This window comes from Panthera onca, chromosome A1 (genome assembly GCF_046562875.1).
Source record: "Panthera onca isolate mPanOnc1 chromosome A1, mPanOnc1 haplotype 2, whole genome shotgun sequence".
In the NCBI taxonomy this organism is placed as follows: domain Eukaryota; kingdom Metazoa; phylum Chordata; class Mammalia; order Carnivora; family Felidae; genus Panthera; species Panthera onca.
The window spans coordinates 213,853,358-213,880,619 of record NC_138339.1 but is presented as its reverse complement, the minus strand read 5'-3'; the positions used below and the strand labels follow the sequence as shown (position 1 = coordinate 213,880,619).

The 27,262-nt window shown below is 42.7% G+C and overlaps 1 protein-coding gene across 10 annotated transcripts in view; it reads left to right on the top strand.

The window, feature by feature from the left end:
• The first annotated feature begins 683 nt into the window (after window positions 1-683).
• Window positions 684-27,262, top strand: part of ENOX1 (ecto-NOX disulfide-thiol exchanger 1) — a 555,654-nt gene continuing 529,075 nt past the window's right edge. For 5 of the 10 annotated variants that reach the window (XM_060637116.3, XM_060637111.3, XM_060637113.3 and 2 more), the window contains exon 1: window positions 687-2,833. The gene's annotated coding sequence lies outside the window, so the exon portion shown is untranslated. Of the gene's footprint in view, window positions 2,834-3,058; window positions 3,900-27,262 lie in introns of all 10 variants that reach the window. The other 5 variants (XM_078433328.2, XM_078433335.2, XM_078433323.2 and 2 more) reach the window with 4 other exon arrangements.

Below are 27,262 nucleotides of genomic sequence, written 5' to 3'. Positions count from 1 at the left end.
AAAATTTTTAATATTTATTTATTTTTGAGAGAGAGGGAGAGACAGAGCATGAGCTGGGGGGGGGGGGGGGGCTGGGCAGAGAGAGAGGGAGACACAGAATCTGAAGCAGGCTCCAGGTTCCGAGCTGTCAGCACAGAGCCCGACACCGGGCCCGAACTTACAAACTCACAAACCGTGAGATCATGACCTGAGCCAAAGTCGCACACTCAGCCGACTAAGCCACCCAGGCGCTCCCATTATTATTTTTAAATGTTGGCTTCTTCTCAATGCATTTATTTTTACAAAGAGAAGACTGCCCCCTTTGGTGGTCATCAGAGAAGTTAAAACTTGGTTACATTCTGCATCCCAAGACAAGCACTTGGGAAGCCTAAAGGCATGTCTCTAAGGAAAACAAAGCTTTAAAATTATTTTGCAAGACTTTGACTCATACCTATTTTAGGTTGGCTGTCAGGAACCCATTTGGGGTGTCAAGAGTTTTTCTGCTCCTCCTGTAAGTTCCAGAGCTTCCTTTCAAGTAAAAGTTTTAAATATATAGGTGTTCTACATAACAAAAAAGCACCTGGCTTCTTAAGAAGATTGTAAACTGAGGGACAGAGAAGAAGTCATTTAAAAGGACCCCCACTAGAGAACACACTGGCAGCACCCAAACAAATCCATTTTAATTGTCACTTTATTTCCACTACATTTTAAAGCTGTGATATCATGAGTGGAGAGGGAAGCAGCTCATACAAGAGCCTGAGTTCAAAGAAATTGAAATTTAGCATGGAATGTAAAACTGAGGGCTTTTACTTCTAAGAGGATGGTTGTGGAAATACCAAGGGTGAAGGACGTGGGTTTGGTGCTACAGCAGAAATAGTCTGGGGTGACCTTGCATTGGTCAGTGTCCATGAAGTAATGCTCTTTATAAGAGAAAAGCTTGCACCCGACAAGCTAGTAGAAATGTGCATTTCTCTTAAAAGTTATTTTTTTCCTGTCCTTCTGTTCTAGAAGAGACATTATAAATTGCTAATGAACAGTGACTTTCACATTTTAAGAGATTAGATTCCCCCAGGACTAAAATAAAGTGTGCTTTAGCCTTCTTACACACAGGATATCCCATTGGGTTCCCTGCAGAGTGCTCTCTTCTTGCACCCTTTGGTAAGGCTGCACAATGGGTCACTATTGTCTGTAGTCTTTTTTTACATTGGGTCTCTGGCAGCCAGAGGGGAAAATAGTCACACACAGGGAAATGGTGCAAGTTAAAATCAAGTAAGCCTAGTGGGGTGGTAATGACTTTCCCATCATCCAAGTCTTTGCCTTCAGGATATGTGAAGCTAAAAAACAATGTCACTCATTCAACGTTTATAGAAAACACACAATGTACGAGGTACTGTGCGAAGTACTGGAGGGCATGCGAAAGTATGCAAAACACAATCCCTGCGTGGAGGAATCCCGCCAGGAAGGGTATTTTCAAGTATTACTCAGACCTTATGATCCTTCAAGAAATTCTTGGGTGAATAAAATTGCACTTCTAATTTAAAATAAGCAAGAACTGGAAAAGCAAGTAATGGAAAAGACGCTATGTCTTTTAGGAAGAAGGTATGTAAATGTGTCTAAAATTTTTGTTTCTAAGGTATACACAACGTGGCTTGGATGAATGAAGGAGTATGGGAGTTAACAGGCCAAGAGCGGCGCCAGGCTGGCCACAAGGGCCCCTTCTTGGCCAAGCCTGACTTCAAAAAGGCGCTGCTCTGATCCTGCACAGTTAGCTGAATCCGAACAAAGAGGCACTTTTACCTGGGAAGTGGATTAACTTTGAGGAAAAGTGGCCTCCGAGGAGGAAAAGAGGCAGCATTCTACCTGGAGTAAGAAGCGCCTTCCCTTCCCCCCGGACCGTGCAAGCTCACCTCCCTCCCGACTGACCTCACCCTTGCTCCCCGCCCCGCATCCCTACACTGGCGAGGCGGTGGGCCGCGCTCGGTGGGGTTCCACCGCCCACTCCACGCCCGCAGCGCTTGCACACGCCGACTCCCGCCGGTAGTCGGCCACGTGCGCTCCGGTCTCCGATCGGCCCACTAAGGGGCCGAGCGCCTCCAAGGTGGCAGTGGCAACCGTAGTGTCCCGATTTCTGTCCCTCCGCGCTTAGCCGAGAAGTCCGGACCGCGGCGGCGGTGGCGGGAGAGAGCGACTCGGCCCCTCCCTAGAGGGGGCCGCGCGACCGAGGGCTACGGGCACCGCCTCTGCTGCATCCGTGGCTGCGCGCTCCGCTCGGCTCAGACCCGCTCGGATCCGGAGCCCGCGCGCGGCGCTGCCTTCCCTTCCCCCTCTGCCGCCGCCCCGCGGGCAGCTCCCCCCGGCGAGACGCACGTTCGATCCTCCTTCGCCGGATTTACGGATTTCCGGGGGCAAAGAATTTTGCCTCAGTCCCTACCAGCATCTCTTGGCCTCTCCCCCCCCCTCCTCGCGACTCCCCCACCCCGTGGGCGCGCGCGCGCGCGCACACACACACACACACACACACACACTCACACACACTCACACTCGCAGGCGCGCGTGCGCACGCCCGCGCGCCCCGAGCCGCGGAGTCTCCAGCAGATCCCACTCTCTCGGGCGCCGCTACTCACACAGGCTTCCAGTCGCCACGGGGCGTCCTCTGTCTGCGGCAGCAGCGGCGGAGGCAGCACAGGGAACCGCAGCTGCAGCCGGGCCGCGTCTTGCAGCTTCGTGTCCCGGACGGAGTCCGGGAGAAGCGGACGAGGAGGACGACAAGGCGAGGAGGAGCCGCGCCGCGCCCAGCGCCCGGCTCCCGGCTCCGCGCGGCGGGCTGCCCCCGCTCCCGGTATCGCGGATCCAGGTAAGCAAGCAGCTCCGGGGCCCGCAGCATCCCTGGGGTGTCCGGGCTTGGTGCCGGGATTCCCCGGTCCCGCCCCCGCCATGGCCCCGGGACGGAGGCTTGGAGGGGAGTGGGCTCCCGGGAGGGGGAGGGGAATAGAGCTAGAGGTGAGGCTGGTGGGGAGGGGTACGTGGAAGCGTGGAGGCTTCCGCGCAGCCCCCCGCGCCTTTCCCCGCTCTACACCAGCTCCAGCCCTGACACTTTTGCGAGCCTGGAGGTGCCCGGCGCTCCAGACAGCTGTGTCCTGCTCTCCCCGCCGCCGCCAGCCCGTGTTGGCTCTGGGCTCCGAGCCCGCCGCGCGCTTCCCACCTCCCCTGCACCTTGGACAGCGCACCCAGCCGCCCGCCGCCCCCTGCACGGCACCCGGGACGGAGCCCTGCTCGCGCAGCCCTCCCGCTACCCTCTTCTTGTCAGGTTGTCACCCTCTCGCCCTGCATCACTTGTCCTCTCTGTCTTGGCGGACTCCGCTGTGGTGCGGGCCGGAAACTTTACTCCCCTTCTCGTCTGCGCTAGGTACTGTTGTTATTTTGTGACTGTCCCCTTACACGGGGAACCCGGACACCTTGGACGTGTCTTCTTCGGCGGGAGCAGGTCCTGGCCCGCCGAGTCGAAGGCAAAAGAGGCACTGGGCAGCTGGACTCGGTGGCTGCCAGGGTGCAGAGTCCGCGCCTCAGGTCCTGGACGCCTGCCGCCTCTCCGCCTCCCTGCCTCTCTGGACTCGACACGTGCGCGCCTCCCACGGACGCGGCCCCTCCCCGACCACCCCACGTCCTCCCCCTGCACGGCCACGGCCACCCCATAGGTTGGACACCCGGAGTTCGCGGGTCCTGATTGGTTGAAGGCGTAACCCCGCCTCCTTCCCGGAGGGGGTGGTTCTGGAGTGTTGTGGTTGTCATCCCGCGGCGCGCACATGGGGAAAGTGGGGTCGACAGGTGGGGAAGCCCGGGTTGGTAGGATCCCCGTGTCCCACCCTTCTCCTTCCGAATACACTCCTGCTCTTCTCCTTCTCTCTCAACATTTTGCTCCTGTAAGTAAAAAACAAAACAAAAAAACAAAAACAAAAACAAAAACTGGCTTGAAACCCTACTTTTATCAGCATTGCATTTGTTTGGTGGTAGAGATTTGGAAAGCATATCTAGAAGAATGAGGGAAACAAATGCATGTGGGGACGGTTCGTGGCAGACTGGGCTGCAGTTTGAGTCCAGTAGTTTGGAGAAAGTAATGGGTGGCTAAGAGATCTGAAGATGCAGAAAGTGGGAGGGAAATTGTTTCTTGGATAAAGGAAGACAAAGGTGGGTGAACTTGGGAAGCTAAGGGGAAAAAAAACAACTGGGTCATTTATGGGGTGACATGTGAAGGAGAAACCCATACGGGCACTCCCGGGAGGTGAGTGGGTTCTGCTGAAGAAGTCTCCGTTCCAGAAACGGGTAATTTTCGATAATATTTAGTTCATTATTAGCACACTTTGTTTCTGTTTTGCTGGCGTTGTCCTTTTGATAGGAGACTTTATAGTAATGATGTCAAGCCATGTAATGGATTTTGCTTATTCCCGTTTTGTTGTAATATATAGATTTCCAAGTGGCAATGAATTTCAAAAAGTGAACTTAAAAGCTCCTTTAGAGGGAAGCACTAAATAGTTAAGGCAAAGTGCTTTTGAAATATTGGGAAGGAAGACGGATGAGCATTGCATAAAATCCAAAGATTGTTCTGGCGTTATTTAGGTCCTTTGCAGCAATACATACATACATACACACACATACATATATGTATGTATAAATTATGTATAAATGATACTGATTTCTCTTTATTTCAAAACGTGATTGCCTCTAGCATTTTCAAGCTTTAATTCCTTCAGGCCGTTTTGATGTTGTGTCTGTACATCTAAGAATATTGTAATTCTTATCTTTAGAAGCCTTGTCAATGCAAAACAAACAGCAACTGATGCAAGTTAATGTTGACAACTTTATATTGAGTACACTGTGTGTTATTTTATTTGCAAGCTAGTGAAATATGCAAGAGTAACATAGCATGACTGTTAGTCCCCAGGGACCCATATCAAAACAAAGTGGGGAATCACATGAGGCTATTCCAAGGAGAACAATTCAATTATTTTAAAAATGAATGTATTTTAAGATTCTTGGGTGTAAGTAGCAACAGCATTTTCCCATTTCAATTATTATCTTTGTACGCAGTGGTAGCACATAAAAACTCAATAAGTCCTACAGCATGTTAAATATGTTAGGTAATTCCAAAGTAGATAGATAGTGAAGGTTTTCCATTTGATATTATTTTTATATAAGTAGACAAAATTGATTTTATGATTGTAGGACTTTGTATGAAAGGGACAGATTTGATACATCTGGCAAACTGGAAATTATTGCTATTGTTGAAAAAATAGGTCTTACTATGTTTTTGTATCTCTAGGTCATACTTTGATTTGCCTTCAAGGGATTTAGATTCTAGTTTTTGGCCTATCAAAGTTAGATGGCTTTTGAGGTAGGTAGAAGATGAATGTATATAGTCGCACATATGTATATCTGCAAAGTATATGTATGTATAGACCCACACAGCTATATATGTATACACGTCATTTTGGGGTACATTCAGTGTATTTATTTATATATGTGTTATTGTCATTCTTAAATTGTTTCTCATTTCTTCTTGTCCGAAAGGTGGCCCTGTTTTAAACTGTAGAAAGCATTATTACCAGTAGAATTGGCCAATAGATCATGGAAACAGACAATAGTATTTTGTTGCTTGGCAACCACCTACTGTGAATGAAAAACAAAGCAGTGACAGCTGCTTCCACATCCTGATACCCATACTGTAGCTCAAGCATCGAAGCCCTCCAAGTGAGACAGATCTAAGTTTCATTTGAGTCAGGTGAAGCTCTTTCTTTTGGGGGATGTTTTTAAAAAGAGTATTTACATTTTTTTTGTCATAAGAATTACATTGTTACTGTGGGGTGAAATGAAGCATCTAATTTCAGTTGCCCTCTTAATCCTAGTGTAAACTGAAAGATGCAAGATAGGGTGACTTGTTTAGACCCTTCTCATTCTTCCCTTTATAGTCGTTAGACACTGTAAGCACATTTTCTGCTGCTGTCAGATGCTTTTGGGGTTTTACAAAAACTCGAGTTCTCCGTGACACCTAAATAGATAGCTGGATTTCACTGCTAGCAGGGAATTAGAGATTTGTGCTCTGGCCTCATTCTTTAATTTCATGGGACACTGAGGCACAGTGAGGTCATGTGACTTGACCCTGGTGACAGAACCATCTCTAGAATGTCTTCCCTTGGGTCACATTTGGAAAGTTTCCCCCATTTCCTCCCGGGAATTATTCTTGTCCTTTAGTTACATAAAGTTTATAAAAAAAGATTTTTATCCTAATGAAGATACTTAGAAAATACAGCAATATTTGGGAGTACAAATTCAGTATTGACACCAGGCTAGATTATGGTGTTAGAGGCATTGTATATCATGTGTTCTCCCTTCAATATAAAAAGTCCTAGGACTCCTGTCTTTTTCCCCCCAAGTGGGGAAGCCCCATCCCTTGCTTTGGTAATTGTTTATACTTTTGGACAATCTTTAATGATCTATTATTCTCTGAGTGAATTTTAAACAGGGATGAGATTGAAGATTGTGTTGGTCAGCTTGTATACCAGCGAGAGTTTAAACATTACAGCTAATTAATCACTCGTTCTGGTCTTCTGTCTGCAACGTGGTGGAAATACTGTTGGTGTAGTGATTTGGGCTCTTTAAAGTACATGGGGCAGACTGTGTCGCTACAATATTCATTTCAGTCTTTTATCAAAGCTGTCTTGCCAGAGATGCTACCTGAAGCGTGTTGGTGGAGGACAAGTCGCGTATCTGTGGGAGATGTAATCGTGCCAATTGTTTCTTAACTCTAAGATGATAATGAATAAATTACTGGGTGGCAAACTTGGATCACAGATGCATCATTAGGCATTTCTTCTGAACTTAGGAAATGTATTGCCTGTGTGATACATTTTGAGGTTCCTTATGCTATTTTAAAGAATCTGTATTTCATTGTTTATTATTTATGTCAAAGATAGGCATTTAAGTTTAATGTAACAATTGCAGTAGAAAAACTTGAAGTGGTCTGGTTGGAGAAACAATAAAGTGACAGTATTAAGTACCATTGAAGAACCATTTTCACCAGAAAAGCATGCACTTTAGCAGATTTATAGGGGGGAATAAATTGATTTAGAGCATGTTTAACCTAGTTTTGGAAGCCTGCTATTAACTTGTTCTAGCTAGGAGAATTTTCAAGCAGAATAATAATTTGGCAGATTCAAGTGAACTTCACTGAATTTTTTAAACTATTTTCCACAGTCTGGTTATAGTTTGTCCAGGGCAAGTACTTGTTTCGGATCCTCTAGGATTAATCGGAATTTCAAGATTGCTATTATTATTTTTTAAAATTTCTGAGCCATTTTTCTTTGCAAGGTGGGATGTTAAATATTCTGTCATTCATGCATTTAATTTCACTCACTGGAATTTTGATATTTAACTTCCCTATCCTATCTTCAAGTCCAAGATAATGTGTGTGTATGTGAATGTGCAAACACACAATACTTACATTTCCCCCCTTTTGTTGTTTTCATCCTTGTAGTAGAACACTAAAAGACTTGATTTATGGTTTTTTTTTCATACAGTAAAGAGAAACTTTAAACAAAAGATATTTATGTTTTCAATTTCCTTATGTCTGTTTCCGCTATTATAACATGTAAACTCTCACCCACACTAATAGGATGATTGCTAAAAACAAGCATATGTATGTGTATATGTGTGTGTGTGTGTATATATATATATATATATATGTATATGTATATGTATATATATACGTATATATACATATATGTGTATATATATTTATATATATGTATATAGGTATATATACGTATATATAGGCAGCATCCCATTTGTTACCCTCCAAGCTAGCCAAGAAAGCATATTTTCTTATTTTTAGACACACATATCCTTCCACACACATACCTACATAGACATTGAGTTTAAGGTCCTATAGACTCTTCTAAGAGTGGACAGGAATAGTGTGTTTATTGGGAGCTCTGTGCATGGTAATGCTGGTATATTTAGTAAAGTGTATATATTCAGATTTTCAGAAATATAGTAGCATAGGAAGAATTTCATTGAATTATTCCCTTTGTAAGATTTCCAAATTATGCTGAGAACATAACCCACAACCCTTACGACAGTTCCCAGTACCTACAGTAGAGCCTGGCATGTCGTAGACACACAGTACCTATTCTGTGGAATATTCACCTGCCCTCCTTTTGTATATATAATGTTGCAAACACTTCAGTCGGTGTCTGCATGAATAGTATAAGTTGAGAAGATGGAGAAGAAATTACCGTAGTTTTCTAATTGTTTCTGGCACTATATTAAAAAAATAACTTAGTGAGATATTGTGGAATATACTTCTTGTCAGTGTAGAAAGTTATACCAGGAGTATTGATTTTTCACAAATACAGCCATCCTAAGTACAGAATAGCTCTTTAATAGCCCACAGCAGCAGAACAAAGGTTATGGCAGCTAGTCCAAAGGAATACTTTATTTAGTTGGAGCTAGAAGGTGAGGTTTGCTAGCCCCAGTGTAATTATCCAGACTGGAATGTGGCCAAGGGGCTGTGGTTAACATCGCAAACAGTGGGAAAAAAGCCATGGATGAGGTCTTTAGTGACTGTGAGTGGCCAGACCTCTCCTTTGGTCTCATTTGCAAGAGAGCACTTTTAGTAGCTTAAAAACCACAACAACTGTTTTGCACTTAAGGGATTGAGCCCAGAGTTACCATTCTAGATCCCAGGTACCAAATTTCTGGTCATTGGATGAAGTCATAATCCCAAGAGTTCAGTGACATTGAAATAGGTCTTTCTTCTTTGTCCTGTGCCATCCTTGTGAAGTAGGTGGAGAGTGATAGTGTCTCTGGGGACAACCATGGCAGGATCACAAGGTAGGTAAAGTTTAACATGCTTCCAATTAGTCTCAAACATCCTTCAGCTTTCCACCACTACCCAGCTGTTTATCTCCCTTGTAGGGCTTAATTAATAGTTTCGTATCAGCAAAGCTCCGGCAGACTGCTTCCTGAGTTCCCTTTTTCTGTGAGAATTAGTCCTGCTATGTTTTTAAAAAACACCTCTCCCATGGCCAACCTCGGGTCACTCCAGGTTGGGGAGAGGGAGCTACCACATCTGTTGACCAGGGCCAAGTCATGTCCCCTCTTTGCCCATCTCTATCAAGACTCCCTTTTGGGGGAAAAATGTATTAAGGTGTATACTGTTAAAAGGCTATAATACTTTCCTGGAGAGATTCCTGAGTATGTTGCATACACTGGGTTCTAAATATAATTATGTAATATAACATATATATTAATATAATTATGTGTTTAGTTTCACTAGTAGAATTGTACCTACTATTTTGATGCATAGGGAAGGTAGTTTTGTCCAGGGAACACTTAAATAATATCGTATTATTTTCTTTTAGGATTATTTCTTTAACAAACATTTATTGAGCATTTACTGCATGAATGGTACAGTATTTGGCCCTGGGTATCATAAAGATTCTTAAGGCACAGTTCCTGCTCATAGACGAGAATATGCTGCTTGCAGGGAAGTTGCACAAATGTGACTTTAAAGGTAACTATGCAGGAGGATCAGTAGGTCTGGAGAGCAGGACGGGAGACACACAATGGCGGACCTAGTGAAACCCATACAAGATTTTGAGCTTCATGATGTTAGTTTCACAATCTGCCTCTTGAACACAATTCCATGCAATTCCTGCTATACTACTGATTCCTGGGTCCCACCCCAGACCCACTGTACCAAAATCTTCAGGGACATGGCCTGTTGGAGCAGACATGGTCAGTGTCATACTTATTTGCCCAAATGCCCACTGCTCCAGTTCATGTCTGCAGAATGCTTCTGCAAGTACCTCTTGTTCTCTACGCGAAGGCTTTTTCTCCCACATGTAGGGCAGCGTGGTTGGGCAGTGAAGTTAATGGCCTCAGGACTGGACCTAGGCCAATGACAGAAGGGAGCTGGGAGGTAACACACTAGCATCTTGGACTTTCTGGTGTGATAACTGACACATGTTCCACACTGTGTCCCCAAATTGCCTAGTGAAACTGAACCTCAGTTGCCCATAATGGCAATCTGTTAGATATCTGTGCTTTGTTGACTGTCTCTCTTTCCTCTACCAGTGCTTCTAGGATCCTCTGCTAAATAAATAACTTGTACTTACATTCTGTCTCAAGATCTGTTTCTGGAGGATCCCAACATAAGATACTGAAGAATCTGCTTTATTTAATTTTATTTTTTATTAATGCCCCCACTGGTTTTTATAAAGAGGCAAATTTGGGAGACTTGGTCTCAGGTGATGATGGAGAGCCACTGAAGGATTAAGACGTAGGCATTGTCATTTTTCATTTGCTTCTTAGCAAGATCATGCTGGCAGGTGTGTGGCAAGCGGATTCATGGAGGAAGAGTCGGGAGCCTGGAGATCAGTTAGGAGGTGGCATTGCCCAGTTTGTCAGCACCAAAGTGAAGGTGGCAATGTCAGCACCAAAGTGAAGGTGGCAACTGTGGGGATGGAGGTGGGGGAAGGATGCAGGATGGGTTGTGATGGAAAGCTGTCTGGAAAAGTCAACAGGACATGGAGGCCTGCATGTGTGTGGTCACCTAGCTGACTGCCGTTCCAAAAATGAGATTTTAATCCTCTCTCTGCCATGCATCGTGGCCCTGCTTTGTGCATTAAGCTCAGCACCCCTGAAGGGCTGAGACTCCTGTGCCTTGCCTGTAATCTTGGTCAGACTTTCTAGAGTTAAGGAGCACAAGTCTGGGAATAAATAAAAGAAGACAAGAAGATAAATTGAAGAATATAAATAATTCACTACTAGATCATTAAGGGAAGAAAGTTATATTTTACAGGAAGGATTTGTGGAGTTATAGACAAGGAGAGTTGCAGAGATGCCTGTGACGCACGTCCTTTTCTGATGAATAGTGATTCCCCCCCCCCCCTCCCGCCCCCGTACTCTTGACTAAGAGGAGATTTTCATCCACCATCAGTTTCTGGAAGTCCTAGTCTGTACTTAGGTCTATTGTTTTTCCTGCTTCTCTGAGACCCTGTATTTTAGCTAAGTGAATGAGTGGTAGCTGGGGTTGGGGCTGGTTCTTTTCTCTTGCTCTGTCAAAATGCCAGGCTTTTCGTTGCAGTTTCCCCTGCCAGCTCTTAGGCCACCAACTCCCAAAGGAGACCAAAGGGTACAGAGGAGGGCAGGAGAAGGGAAGAGCAAATCCGTAAAAAGAGCTCTTCTGAATTAAATGCTTAATCATGAAATGAACAGGTTAAAGCTTGTTAGTTGATATGAAATAAAAGGAGGCAGCCTTCTAATTGTCCCATGTACAAATGCTTACATTCTGGCTCTGTCTGTAGTCAGACATGCCAAGGCTGAATCGTCAAACAAGAGCAACTTGACACCATCACATTTCTGCAAAAGTAGCCTTGAGCCGATGACACGGAGAAGACTGCATTATAAGAAGCTATAGAATGGGTCAGCAGAGAGCTTACTGGGCCTTGCTTAACAGGCAGAACAGAGTCAAGGTAGTGGAAATACGGGGCATGTGAGCATAAGGAGGCTGGAGAGACTGTGTTCAACACAATTCAAGGAGAGCAGCCTTAGAATATTATGAACGTATTTATGATATTTTGAAATTAAACTTTATTCGGACATTGCTGTAGATTCCCGTGCGGTTACAAGAAATAACCCAGGGAGATTCTGCGTACACTCTGCTCATTTCCCCCCAATGATAATATCTGGCAAACCTATAGCACAATATCATAACCAGGATATTGGTTGATAGAGTCCATCATAGCTTCTTCATATTTCCCCAGTTTTACTTGTAATCATTTGGGTGTATGTGCCAGGTTTTTTCTATTCAGTACTCAGGGGATACTTTTTTACTTTTCAAGGAGTCTTTTTCATTCTAAAATTTTGAAAAAAATTCACTTGTTGGACTTGTGCTGGCTTAGCTGTAACTGAAGAAAGGGTAATGTAGAATAGATTCCTTAACCCCCTTCCAAGTCTGGGATTCTGCAGAGTGGAATCAAGGGCCACCTAACATGGCAGGAAGGTCAGTAGGCCATGATATAGCTTCCACTTTATTACTAGGTAAACACTTTATTACTGGCGCCTTTCTATGGCAATACACAAACCTTTTAAAAGTATGTCTATTGCAAAAGAAGCTTGCTTATTAAATCCTATTGTAACTCATCTTTCTTGTACCAGAGTTTCTGTCCTTTTCTTCTGGCATTCCTTGCCCTCCCCTTTTCCACTTTGTGTCGGAGGGGGCTCACCCTTTCAGGTTGCTCCTAGATTCCTGAGTCAGCTGGCCTGCTGTCTTCAGCCTGTGGGAGGCACTGGTAAGAGAGGGCAGGGAGAAGGGCAAGACCAAGGCATTTTTTTCTTTTCTCTAGCTTTGTGCAGCATCCCTGGCAGTGAGAATCCCCCCCTCTGTAGCACCACTCGTGCTTGACACACTGGCTCTGGTGCTAGCTGCTCACAAGTGACCTTGGCCCATGGACCCCAGAGACATACCCTCCTGCCATTGTCTCTTCAGCCTTGGGGAGGTAGCAGCCTCCTGCTCTTGCTGATCTCTGGATTGCCTAGCTATCCTGTTAGGCTCTCTGCTCCACCATCACCTGAGTAACCAAGTCCCTATATTAAATTTCCTTTGTAAAAAATGCTTGAAGAGATTTCTGTTTTCCTAGTTAGATATTCTGCAGTTCCTCAAAGCATGGAAATGGTATAAATCTGGAGAGGTTTTCTGTTTCCGACATTCTGGCGTATTCCAAGGGAAAAATCTTGCGAGCTCTTGTCAGGGCAGAATTTGTAACTTGTAATCTCACCTCTCCCACCTGGAATCTCAGTCTCTTTACTGATTGTTCACCTGCTCCCAGTCTTTGGTTTTCCAACCTGATTTCCCTTTGTCTAATATATTTGGTAATTTTGCAGCCTCCCCTAGTGTCTTTGTTATTTTGTCCTTGGGCCGCTCTTTTACTAATCTTCCCTATCTTATTTTTTGCTAGCGGTTCTTACTGACCTCATCTCCATGTGTGATACCCTTATGCCCGTGTTAACATATTGGTCTCATGACTCGCTCCTGAATGTTCTTTGGTTTATGGGGCATACATCTGCTACATTAGGATTTGGTTTTGCTGTCACTTCACTTTCTTGCATGAGGATGCTATTTGTATTACAGGGGTCCTCCGCCTCTTCTCCTATAAAAGTATATGTGACTCTATAACAAAAACAATGGTAAGAATTTGAATAAGAATGTCTTTGTCAGAAGGTAATAGGACTCCGTAGAATCTTCAGGTATAAAGCATATTTAGAAGCCATGTCACTGAAAGCAAAGCTGGGAACCACCATGATGGCCACACATACTACCTTAAGGAAGGGACATGAAAGAGAAACAGTATGCTTAGGGAAGGCGTTGGGATGGTAAGGTTGACCACTCAGGCTCCTTCCCCGGTTGGAGAGCAGTCTTATTGGTTGCTACCGTATTGGTCTCATAGTTGGTCACATTGAGCAGCTTTGTCTTTTCTCTAGGCGGGTCCCCAGGTGAGCACAGGGAACTGGGAGTTGGAGCAAGGAAAACGCTTTCAAGCTATCTCCAACTAAGATGTGTAAAAGGTCACACAAATAACCCAGTTTTAGGTGCCCCATCTTCCAAGGCCAGGAATAGTACCCTTAGGCATTGCAGCACACATGGGGGATACTCTTTAAATGGATAGCCATGCAAACCACTACTGGGACTGTGGATTAGGGTCGGGGAAAATCCAAAGCTTTGGCTGAAGAAGAATTTAAATATTGAAAAGTAGCCTGTGGCATGAGCTCTGGATGTGTTCAGGTCCTGATGTTCTTCTGTCCTTGTGGTGGACACAGGGATGGGGAGTGTTTTGCAGCTAGTGCACACAGTTTTGAACAGATGGATCTCTTTGGAAGCTGGAAGGCCACTTGCTTGCCTCTGCTCTCCATAATGATCAGAAGTGGTGAGCGTTGGGCAGGAGAATTGTAGATTAGGCGGCTCTGGGCAAGCTGACAATGGAAAAGAAATAAGGTTATTTTAAATGGGCATAAGCTTTGAAGGCAAGTAATAAAGACATATTTCAGCCTCATGGACAAATTAGGGTTCTAGTTAATACACGTGCAAGATCGGAAAAAAATAAATCACTTGCTCATCTATAATCGCTAAAGAACAGTTTGTTTAGTAACAAAGTACCAATCATGCCTGCTCTTATGCGAGTTTCTCCTCTATTTCCCTTTTTCCTACATCTCTCAGAACTGGCTGAGTTCAGGGTCCTTTTCCCCCTGGGGGTACTCTATACAGTTTTATCCTGGAAAGTGGAACCTATGTGAGAGCCGCCAACAGTTTCCCAAGACATCCTTCTGAATCCTGGTCTTTTACCCACCTCGGTTCCATCTTTCTGTAAATATATAATCCCTGTTTTCTGTGCATTGGTTGTGCACTCTATTATGTTGAGTTGGCCCTGAGTAGTCTCTGATTTTTCTCATCTAGTTATTAAAAGAATAATGTTGGTAGATATATATTTAAATCTCACATAATATTGTGACCTAGCTTCGTACTCATTCTGTAGTAAAGACTTAATGTTTTTGGAGGAAAGCATGCTGCATATTCCTTCTGCCCAATGAATAGGCACTTATTGTGCCAAGTTCATGCTAGGTGCTGGAAATACAGCAGTGAACAAAAATGATCACTGTTCCTGCTCTTCTGGGAGCCCCCAGTTTACTGGAAAGGACATTAAGTAACCCCAAATAATTCTGTAATTGGAACTCTTGACAAGAACTTGGAAAAGACCAGGTTTCTCTGAAAGGGTATAGAGAGGATGAAGTAGTCAGAGAAGGCTTATAGAGGAAAATAATTTACAAATGAAGATCTGAAGAATGATTGGGGCTATCCAGCTGGGGAGTACCATTTGTGAAGCCCTCACCTGAGAAAGATCTTGGGTTTTAGAGCCATTGAAAGATAACTTGGGTTGGTGCAGTGCAGTGAGTGAGGGTAGACTGTACCTGGGGGGGAGGCCGCTGAGATGTGGCTTAGGGCCTGGTTATGCCACACCTGCTAAGCCATGCTGAGGACTTTGGATTTTATCCTAAGTGCAATGGGAAGCTATTGAGAAGTTTTTGGATTTTTTTTTTCTTTTTTAAAGTTGAGATGAAATTCACATAACACAAACTGTGTGAAAGTGAATAATTCAGTGGTATTTAGTACATTCACAATATTGTCCAACTACCATTGGTATGTCTGTTCTAAAACATTTTCATCGCCCCAAATGGAAACGCCATTCCCATTAAGCAGTCATCGAAGAGTTTTACAAGGAGTGATGTGTTACCTGTAGTATGTAAGATCTTTCTGGCAAGTTCTGGAGAAGGGATTGGAGAGGGGAAGAGTGGAAGCAAGACAGCAGACTTGGAAGTAGTGGTCAAGTTCAGATGATGGTGATGGCTTCCTGGACGAGGGACAAGATTAGTGAAGAGAAGAGTGGAATGATCCAATATGGAGTTATATAATCAAGTTTGATTATCTATGTAAGTGACTTAGTCACTGTTTAACTATCTACATAACTGTTTCCCAAAGGATAATTCATCCCCTATTCAGATCTAGGTAGTCTGCTTGTTAAAAGTACAGGTATGTAAGCCCACCTCAAGGTACTGATGCAAATGGACTAAAGAGGGACTTTAAGGGATTCTTCTCGGAACTGAGGTTTGAGAACCATTTATTGTTGTTTGTCATTCTTTCTCATTCTGATGCCCTTTAAGATTGCAGGCTGTCAACAGTCCATCAAGGTGGGATGAATTAGAATGAGACACAGAATAAACAAATGGATAACCTAGTGTATGCTTGTAATTTTGAGTGGATGGATGCTTTTTGGAGATGAATCTTTAACTTGATCTTAAAGACAAGTATGTAATACAGACAGTTCTATGGGTGGTGTTTATTTTTGATTCTTTTCTTTCTTGGAGTGTGTGCCTCTCCCAGAATTAAATGGTGACTGACTGAGAACAATGACATTCTTATGAAATATAGTGTAGGTACAGTGTAGTAATTTATGGTAAGAGACACATACAACTGCTGGAAATTAACATATAAAACCAACCATCCTGGTATTTTTTTTTTTTAATTTTTTTTTTAACGTTTATTTATTTTTGGGACAGAGAGAGACAGAGCATGAACGGGGGAGGGGCAGAGAGAGAGAGGGAGACACAGAATCGGAAGCAGGCTCCAGGCTCTGAGCCATCAGCCCAGAGCCCGACGCGGGGCTCGAACTCACGAACTGCGAGATCGTGACCTGAGCCGAAGTCAGACGCTCAACCGACTGAGCCACCCAGGCGCCCCACCATCCTGGTATTTTTTGCGGTTACCTTGTATCTACAGGATTCCTATTAAAGACATGTTCACTCCAATTAACTGAATTTAGAAGCCAGAGTTTTTTGAGACTTTATAGTCAGAAAATCCTACAAGCTTTGGTAAAAATCAACCAATCAACAAATCAAGATTTTGTCTTTGACTTCTGGTTTCTGTTTGCCGTCGGTAGGTTTTTCTAAGCCATTACTACCTTTTTAGAGCTGTTAACTTGCAGCCAGAGTCTACGACATTCAGATGTTACTGTCCCGTTCAAATAATTCCCTCCCCCACCATAATTTCGCTAACATGTTTGGTTAAATTATAATTTTAGAACTGAAAGATATTACAGAGAATTTAGTTTTCTGTTGTTGTTTTTGTTTTTGTTGTTGTTGTTGTTGAAACTATTACCTTTGGAGATCTTAAAGTAAGTGAAAGAAGACTCCTACTAAGGGAGTGGCGTTAGGTCCTTGGGCATTAGGGTCCCTGAGGAAAGGGTGTGGGTATCCAGCAGCAGTCAAGGGTTAAGCCCTCTATTTTACCCAGCATAACAGCACGCCAAAGTGGTTGTAAGCGGCCTCAATGGTACCTGCTCTTCCTGCAAGTAGCTGGTGTCTCTTGCCATCCTTGCAAGAGATCCCTTCTTCCCTCCCCCACTAGGACTTCCTCTGTTTGAGTATGAAGTGCTCAGCTCCTACAAGATGTTTCATTTTGATTAATATTATTTCCACTCTTCTGGAAAGACACTTGGGCACCTCTGGCTGTATTTCTTTTTCAGCATGTACAAATTCAGATCTTAAAGTGGTTTCATTGCTTCATCATAGAGTTTTATAATGAAATAATATTTTGAGTGCCTGATGGGTTTTGATCTTTTTCCCTGGACCACTTAGGTTTGGAGAGGGATCTGAAGAAAAGTGGTTCATTTATTTTCCACCAAAGATAAACAGAATCAGTAAATAGCCAGCCTTTTTCAAAGCTTAGTTTTTCTGTTCCACAAAAATGCATGTTGTTGTGTAAGAGCATACAATATAGAAGAATACAAAAAGGAAAGTAAAATTCCTCTGAAATACTAGAGTTAGCCATTGTTGACATTTTTGTAAAATTCTTCCAAGTATAATTCTCTATCATCTCTATTTATGTGTGTCTATGTATATTCTATGTACAGATGAAGTTCTCAGTAAATGGGATTTTGCTGTATGTGTTATTCTGTAGTCTATGTTTTTCTAATAACATGTGGTTGGCAACTGTCCATGCCAATAAATATATGTTATCTTTTTAATAATTGAATACTCTTATTGGATGCTTTTCATGTAAGCAATACAAATCCCAGGGCAAAGTAGCTTAAATAATAAGAATATAGTGAAAATCCAGTGGGTAAGGGCTTCAGGCATAATTTAATCGGGACTTAGGATTTCTCTCCTTTATAGTTTTCTTTTCCCTACTCTTTTTCATGCTCCTCATGGTAGCAAAATCGCTGCAGCTCCAGGGGCTCATTATCCAGAGAAAGAGAGCCTCTGCCAGTCACCGAACGAAAATCCTGGGCTTCTTCTGCCTGGATCATCTTAGGTAATGTGACCAAGGGAATGCCATTATTCTGATTGTTTCAGATCTGGGTAACAGTTTATGCTAATCCCATCCAAAATTTGTGAATAAGGAACTCAGAGTTCTGCTGGAAAAGAAGGTGAAACAACTTGCAAAGGAGGCAGCTAATGGTTTCTGTTAGAGTTTACTCTGGGCTTACTGATAGACATTTAAGTTGTTCCCAGTTTTTCAGTCTAAACACTATTGCTGCCCTAAGCTTGCTTGTATGTATACTTTATTCTTTTGCAGTAATCTCATTTGGATAAATTCTTATTAGAGGAATTTCTGGGTCAAAAGATATGCCCATTTTACATTTTTTAATTGACATAAACCATCCAAGCTGGAAAACCATACTCTTGCCAATTATATTTTGAAATCCCTCAACTGCCTGTTGAGAGGCTGTTGTTTGTTTGTTTGCTTTTTTTGTGTGTGGTTTTGTTTTGTGTTGGTTTTTGGTTTTGTTTTTTTGTTTTTTGTTTTTAGCTTCTGAACTGAAGCAGAATTTCAGGCGTCACAATTTCTCCAGGCAAGACAAACTTGACATGACATAAGTGGAGGTTAATCAAAGCTTCCGTGTATAAGATGTTTCACCAGGAAGGCAAAGAGGGAAGGATGGAGAGGAATACATTCTTCCAGCTGCAGGCCTAGTTTTTGGTGGGCGATGGCTCAGGAATTGACCGGGTGCCCCTGAGTGCCACCCTGTGTCTTCTCAGTGGCATGTGCTCTCCAGTCACTCTGCATTGTCTACCTCTTCATTCCCATGTGTGTTATAAAGACCAGCCAAGCATAATTCAAAGGGCTGGCGGATGGTGGCCATTCATGCAGTTAGTCTGCACTTTCTATTGTACCTCTGAAGTTCTTGAACTTAATAGAAAAAGCTAACTCGCAGAAATCAGTGATCTCTGAGATGGTGGGACCTTGGTCATTGTTTTGAGGAAATGAATGGGGCAGCTCATGGGTGACACACTTTCAGGGAACCAATGACAGATGTGATTTGTTAGGATGGCCTGTATTAATGTGAATGAGAAGGACATTTGAGTGGAAACTGAGCAGAAGACCTCAGAGTTACAGTGAATGTCTCTTTGAGTATTTTCTGGCACAGTTGTAGATGCCATGCTGTTTAATCCTCATAATAACCTTTTTTCTGTCAACAGTAAGAGGAAACCAAAACCCAGGAAGATTAACTTGTCCACTGTCATAGCTAGTATGCGGAAGAAGCAAGAATTTTGAACCTTTTATCCCACCACATTCTGCTCTATAAGGGTCCCTCTCTCCCAAATAGAAATTATTAATAACAACTGGCTTTGTTTTATTTTAACTGATGATGCAAAAGAAGGAATATAGTGGTTAGTTCTAAAATTAAGACGGCATTAAAGAGATTCACTTGAAAATTTAAATGATAAAAATTAACCCAAAGTGCAAATGACCTAGATAAGATGTGCAACCTAGAAAATAAGGAATTTGGATCAATAGTGACAAAGGGAACAGGCTCACTTGTGGGCACTGAGAGTTGGGACTTTCTTTCATGAGCTTGAAACATGAGGAAAGGGGCCAAATGGTAAAAATAGATAAGATTAAGTGCATGGTATATGTGAGCATGTTCTAAAGCTGTGAATATGCTAAAGAAAGAAATTATTATTGTTAAATTGGAAAGGTTTATCACGGAAGCCTATTTACATGACAGAATTTTATTACAAAGTAGAGAAGTATAGAATTTTAGAGATGTGTGAACTTGGCTGCTCTGTCTTTTGGGCTCAGACTGCTAGATGGACATGAATCAATTAAGTCAAACACCATCCTGATCAACAAGAAGAAAAAAAAGCAACTTATGTTTTTAAAAAGCAAAAGTACATTTCCACTAAAAAAAAAAAAAAAAGACTGTTAGGGTGTATGCAGCATGTTTAGTAGAGAAAAGCAACAGCTTAAATTCACAGGAATGGAATTACGTAGCACAGGGTCAGTTCTTCTGTCACTTCGAAGAAGGAAGAGTTCCTTGTGGGCAGGGGCCAAAAGGAGAGCTCCACCTTGTGCAGTCTCTCACCACCCTCCGCCTCTCTAATTGCCAAATGCCAGGGGAAGCTGGAGGGCACTGACAGATTGAGTGGTCTTGGTGAGTCTTGTGTTGCATCTGGCAACAAGTGTATTGGTCTTGGGCTCCTGGCGGCTGCTATGCACTGCCCATCGTTTGTGGTGTCTTCCAATGGACAGCCGATTAAGAGCCATGGGGCAGAGGACCGGGCTTTGGCAAATGGCCAGCTGTATATGGCAGACCCTGCTCGCTGTAAGTGCTTTGGTGGGAACCGGGCACGTTCTTTCCCACTGATGCTGTAATGAACCGATGACAGAATACCTGCTATAGTGTCTCCTTCATCACCTTCCCTGGGAATTGACTCCATTGCCCGATTGCACTGATCATGAAAAACTTTAAGTGTGCAGTCTACACTTCTCTCTCCTTGGCTCGAGGCGATTGCTGCTTGCCCTATTTGGCAGTCTCGAGAGTAGCTGTGAGCACCAGTGAGGTTATTGGCTGATGAGTTAAACAGAAGCTGAATAAAGTGTGGCTCCCTGCATAGTCAGGGCAGAGTTTCTAGTCCCAGGGTTAAAACAACACGGAGACAGCAACTGAAAATGCCACTGAGCAGTGCACCATGAATAGCCTTTGATGCCCAATGGCGCCATCCATGCCTCGGTGCTGAAGTGCTGCTGCAGACTTCCAAAGCTCCAAATTTGTGCTCAAGTTTCTTTGGTCTCAAAATCTTAGCGTGAAATATTTAGTACCCTAGGAAAGCTAAATTAATGGTGAGTCAAAGTAATTAAGGCAAAGTAAATAATCTCCAAGGCTCTCATTCCCCGTGAAACTAATTTCATATCTTATCCTTCATGTGTTAAAAATAGTTCTCTGCTAATTCAAGATGCCCGTGCTCTGTGTTAGTGAAGTGCACTTCAGTTCTATTGAAAGGATGCAGATTAGAGAGTTATTTTCAATTGGGCATTTTTTTTTTTTTTTAAAGAGAGACACTCATTTTGGCACCACGAGAGTGTGAATCTCTTTGGGTGAACTGAGAGTTGGATACAGCTGTAGCCGGGCGGATGATGGGCCACCTAGCTTATGATGACTTGCAGCTGGGACAGCCTCTTCATCCTTCTAGTGAGAACTCTCAGTTCCCATCCTTCCATTTGATGATGAGATTAGTTTAACTCCTTTGCAGGATTTTGACTGGCCAGAGCTTGTCCTTGTCTGTGACTACACGCTTAGGAAGTAGATCTGGGTAGGTTTTCTACATGATGGGAACATTGGGTCTTGAACATAATTTGAGAGTTATTTGTCACCTGAAAATAATCAGGACATATAAATAAGGGGATGCTTGTGAGCTTATGGGTTTGTAGACTCCAGTGTAACCAAGCTGATCTTTCTACATTTGAGCCATTCCGGTCATAATGCCCCATTGTCCCAGGGCCTGAGAACACATGGTACTTTGGAGTCAGTGCATGGCTATGATACTGTGCTTCCTCAAGCTAATGAAACTGCTTCAGAATTTATTATTGTTACAGCGGCGGTCTTGATCAAATGTGAGAATTCTTTTCTCTACGATCGGAGAGTATTTTGGTTAGAACGAACAGAGGTGGTTGAAGAGATGTTGAGCAAACAGTCCTCAGTTACCTACAGCTGAAATATGCCATCGTTATCTTCTTGCTCACCTTCAGAATTCCTCAGTTATCTTTTTGTCTTCAAAGAGATGCCTTAGCTTTTCAGCACATCATGGGCCTGTTCTTCCAGAGAAATGCAGTTTTGCTTTTAATATGTTTTGAGATGGCAACCTGGGAGTGGAATATGCAGTACTCTGCTTACATCACAGAGTGGAGTCTATATCTCGCCACACATCCATGCGGAAAAATGCGCATAATTAATAGAAGGAGAATCATATGTAAAGTGATTCTCTTATGTTTGATATTTGGTTTTAGTGTCATAAGAACATTTCTGTGGACAGTGAAGTGTCCCTTTTGCTAATTTTTTATTTCTCTTTCTGAAAAAAATATCAGAATTAAGTTGAGCATAGGTGTGTGGCATGTATGGATAATATTTTTACTGTATGTGAAGCCATCATACTATGGACATCATGGCTTTTTAGTATTTTATCATAATCATTTATAGAGTACCTAACAAAGTGCAAAGCATCAGCTCATTTTTTTGATCATCATGACTTCTGAATGAGCAGGGTAACCATTTATTATCCCTGTTTTGAAGGTGATGAAATTGAAATTTGGTGAAGTCAGTTTGTTGGTAATCCCTTCATTGATTTGTCCTTTATTTCACAAACTTTTACTGAGCGCTTCTCAATGTTTGACAGTTCTGAAGGTACAAAGATGAGATGGTCCCTGCCCTCAAGGATACTAGAAGAAATGGACAGGCACAGATAACCCTGTGTGGCCGGTATTAAGTTGCAAATAGCGTTCGAGTTTCCCACAGCAGGGTGCGGTTCATTCTGGCAAGGGAATTGAGGTACTTTTTCACAGAGATGAGAATTGAACTAGGCTCCAGAGGGGTTCTCCAGGTAGGGAAGGTCTCATCCAAAGCTGAGACACAGAAAGACTTGGAAGAGCACAGCGTGCCCCAGGAGAGCTGTGTGAAGTGGCTGGAACATTGAGAACAAACAAGCAGGTGAGATGAGGCTTGGAAAGGTCCCATAGCTTGTAAATGACAGAACCAGGAAGGGGCAGGGTTTTCTGCTTCCTAGTGTGATGCTTGTCCTGTACATTAGGTTCTCTGTTGCTTCTTTAGGTTTTCTTTTTTTTTTTTTTTCTAAATACATCACTGGCACCCTCTACACAAGCCATGTTCAAGACTACGACAACTAGGGATTTCATTTGACAAGGTTATCTCATATGGCTAGAGGTGTAGCTTGTGTTTTAGTCAGTGTATGAATGTGTGTGCTCCTATGTATTAAGGTGAAGTGACTGGGGGCTGAGGCCCAGTGGTCTCAGTTAAATGTTCTGACAGGAGAAGAGCAAGTGCCTTTTTATCAGCCACAAACAGGTGTGTTTCTGCTGCCTGACCCAGCCCTAGATTGGAGGTCTCCCAGGTTATGTAGATATGGCACTTGGCAATCTAAAGGCTTTAGTCATTATTTGGAAGGGGTTGGTTTTTTGAAGCTGTTGCTCTGGTTGGAAATGATTTTTTGTTCACAGCGCTGAGTAAATGCTAGAAATAATTGAAAGTGACTTGAAGAAGGAGAGTAAAGTGGAGGTAAGGCATATTAGCTGCCGGCTGATGTTACTGCTTGAAAGCAGGCAGTTTTGTTAGATTTTGTACACTGTATGTGGTGTAAAGAACAAACCTTTCCATTTTTTTTTTTCTGAGAACCATGATGTTATCTCAGTAATTGAAAATAATCTTCTAAAGTTGCTCTTTAACTAGATTTACACAATCCCCTTTCAAATCGGCTGTTATCTGCCCTTACATTTCACAGTAAATGTTGCTGTCTGCACAGCCCCTGCTAACAAGAAGATCAAGTGTAACTCTTTTCATGATTTGAAATAAAGTGTTTCTATTGTAATTATCCTGGCTCCTGGTTGTGGTGTTAGAAGGGGGCTCCTCTCTTAGCTGGGTTTACGAGGAATACAAAGCGTTGTGTTCTAGCCGCGTTTCCTTTCACGAACATCTTAAGCAATTGTCTAACTTTCTCAATCATTTAAATTTTTTATGTTTAAAAATGTTTTCATGGATAGTTCATGGTGTGGTCTGGGATTAAGGAGAGGTGGGTTTTGGGAATTTTTACATCTGCTCTCCAGGGTAAACTTGAGAGCCACTATATCTCCTGTTTATATCTTCACTGACCTCATTTTGGCAAAATTAGAATAAACGTTATGCCTAATAAGCTGCAATAGTCAGGTTTTAAATGGGTGTTTTATGACGGTGGTGACAGTGGTAAACAGTAAAATGTGTTACTAGAGAATGTTGTGAAAAGCTGGAATCTTGTTTGAAATTCTTCAGCAACAGGTTAAGTTCTCATATGTTTGGAGCACAGATTCTCTGAGTCTCATATACTGTGATAATACATTTAACTGTCTACTCCTAGATTGTGTTCACATTTTATTTTTAAATTGTGATGTCATCCCCCTGGCATTATTGACTTAGAAAAGCATTTTGCTTATTGGAGGCTAGCACTTTTCAATAAAATTTCCTTTAAATCATATTGCTAATTACTTTCTCACGGAAGAGCCCAACCAACAACCATGGAAGAATAAAAGGACATTAAGTCCTATTTAAATTAGAGTATCGAATCAACTAGTAGCATTTTGTTAACTGGTATTTCGGAAAGGAAGTCCTGAGGGTTGAAGGGTTGAAGTCCTGAGGGATGAAGGATGGGGTGAGGGAGGGAAGACTCCAACTGAGGTTAAATATGCTCTTCTTCATGATGTTAGTTGGGGTGGTTAGATTAAGGCTCAAATCTCAATAATTGTATGAGTCCTTTGAACACTTTAAACCTAACTTCACTTGGGTGCAAAATAAGAGGGTTGGATAAAATGACCTTCTAAGAGTCTCAACTGCTCTTATCTGAAATAATGAACTCTGTTAAATTTAAAGACTATTCAGTGCACCTATATATTAATAATAAAGAGTGGATTTATGAGCCATAGCTAAAAAACTACATGGTCTGCCTTTTATCTCTTGTATTGATCAACTCCTTTAATAGAGATAATTGAGAATGGACTGAATCACTTTGACACCTTCTTAATTACATTAACAAAAATAAAAATATTTTTTGCATTGCCGAGTATTTTACATTGCATAAATATTTCATGTAATACTCCACAGGCTTCATATTATGTGACACCTTTTTCCAAAAAGATCTTCTGACCCAGGTATAATAGGTATTGTTTTGTACTATAAATAGTAAGAGAGTAAATACCTTGTCTAATTCCCACAGTTGGCTACCCGCAGCGTCTTTTTTCGGACTGTAGGATGCCAAGTTAGTGCTTGCCCCAGATGATGAACTTCCTTCTGGTGAAAATGGACACCATGGGCTTACTCTTGTCCGAGGCCAGAGATACAAGTTGTGCTACTTTTCGTTCTACATCACGTTTTGTCTTGTTGAGTACTTACTAGAACTAGTGCTGCTTAAAAGACATAGGAGTAATCATAGGGAATTAAATTCAAATTTCATCCCATGGTTAATGAAACGGGTGAGGAAGAAGAAGACTCAGATCTGATCATTAAAAGAAAGCCAATGTATCCACCCCCAATCATCTCAGGAAACTGAGACTTGGATGACCTGAAGAACAAATAATCGCTACCACCTGCCCACCTCCTTGTCCTTCTCAACAGTAGGCTGTTGACAGCACAGGGAATAAAGGGAAAATTGGAGGGGGGAGGTGTGTGTGGAAGAAGTCAGGTGGCTACATCTGTAGCTTACATGGGTCCTAGAGCTCAGAACAGAGAGTAAGTGGTCGGGAAGTTTAAGTTGTCCTGGAGCCATTTTAATTTATGAGTTTCTCACGTAACTTACAAGTTTCTCATCTAATGGGCATATTGCCAGAAGAATTCTGTAAACTTTTGCCGACACTGAGCTATCCTTTGAGATGGATCTCAGCAGTCATATCCATCCCAGGTAAACCCGGGCACATTAACTATTATTCTCAATTATTCTCAATATTGTTGCACTAATAAGTCCAGCTTTATTTGACATTAGCCGTACAAAAAGTAAAGGAGGAGGATGTGCATGAAATAGATTTGCAGAAGGCAGCATGACCTAGAGAAGGTCAGAAACACATGCTTTTGTTTTATTGTTTTTGTTTCCCTTCCTGTTCTCTGGCCACTTGGAACACCGTGTCCAATTCTTTTGTAGAGGTTTGTAGTATTTTACTAATTGAGCCTGGAAAGTGACACAGACTTGGCCTCAAGCGGTGAGAACATTGGGAACGCTTAAAAATGTTATATCGTATAGCAAGAATCCTGGGTGACTGAGCAGACACAAATGAGGAGGGAGAAGAGGTGCCCAGGTCCCTATAGTTGAAAAGCAAGCAGAGGCGGGTCCTAATGGAATGACTGACATTCACCTGCAGGCAATCCAGTCTACTGCAGGGAACTGAGGAGACATCCAAGATGGTGGGCAGGGAGTTGAGATTAGTAACATGCTAACGCAGGGGTTTCTGTTAAAGTATGCAAACAGTTGTATATAGATTGTTTTCTTCACTGTGTGAAATGTGCCCTGAGAGTTGCTGCATTTATCTGAAGTAATTTCAAGGTGTTTGGAAAGGTGACAAGCACATATGGTGGTATAGAAAGATGTAGGTTTTCCTATGTTTTAGGTACTTTCCGTTAGGTTTCCTGTGAAAAGGTGGTTTCCTTCAGACTGAAAAGATTAAAATTTTTTTTTTTTTACTATTCTTAGTTCTAAGGAACTCGGCATTTTATTTATTTATTTATTTGTTTATTTATTTTCAACGTTTTTTATTTATTTTTTTTGGGACAGAGAGAGACAGAGCATGAACGGGGGAGGGGCAGAGAGAGAGGGAGACACAGAATCGGAAACAGGCTCCAGGCTCCGAGCCATCAGCCCAGAGCCTGACGCGGGGCTCGAACTCACAGACCGCGAGATCGTGACCTGGCTGAAGTCGGACGCTTAACCGACTGCGCCACCCAGGCGCCCCTGTTTATTTATTTTCAACCTCAGTTTCTCTATCTCAGAGGAAGATTAGGTCCCCCTGGGCATTTCTGCTCCGGACGTGTTCTTTCCTAGAAAGAAAATGAGGGCAAGGAAGCAGGAAGACCCTCAGGCCTCTTTCTGTGACTTGGGCAACTCGCTGAGACTCTTGGTAATCACAGCTTGACTCTCAAAGTAGTAGGAATTATGCTCGCCTTTTTCTGCGTCTCAGGAGTTTGGGGAAAATAAACGAGATAATAGGACAAATACTTGAACTCTTTGTAGGGAAAAATGTTGTATAATCATAATTGACATAATTCATACTGCCAGGCCAGTAGTAGTTGCTCCTTTGTTTCTTCTTTGTTAGCACTCTGGAAAATCTGTGATCCTGAAAAGAAGAACCCTTTGGCTCCCTGAAAATTTTTTCTACAAATCTGCTGCATTTGAACTCTGTTTTGGGCAAAGGGGTCTTTTTACTTTAAATTTACGTATAGTGTCTGTTGTTTGGGTTCCCTTGGAAATTTCCATTTTTGATCTAGCTTATGAAATACAAGCAGGAGAGCAGGTTAGAGGGAAGGAATGATGGCAGAGGCAGACAGTATGGATAGAGCCAGTGGAGTTACCAGGCCCTAAAGGAAACAAAGCGTCACAATACTCGGATGTGCAGCGTGGGGCAAGCATGCTGATGTCCTCCCCGGTTAGA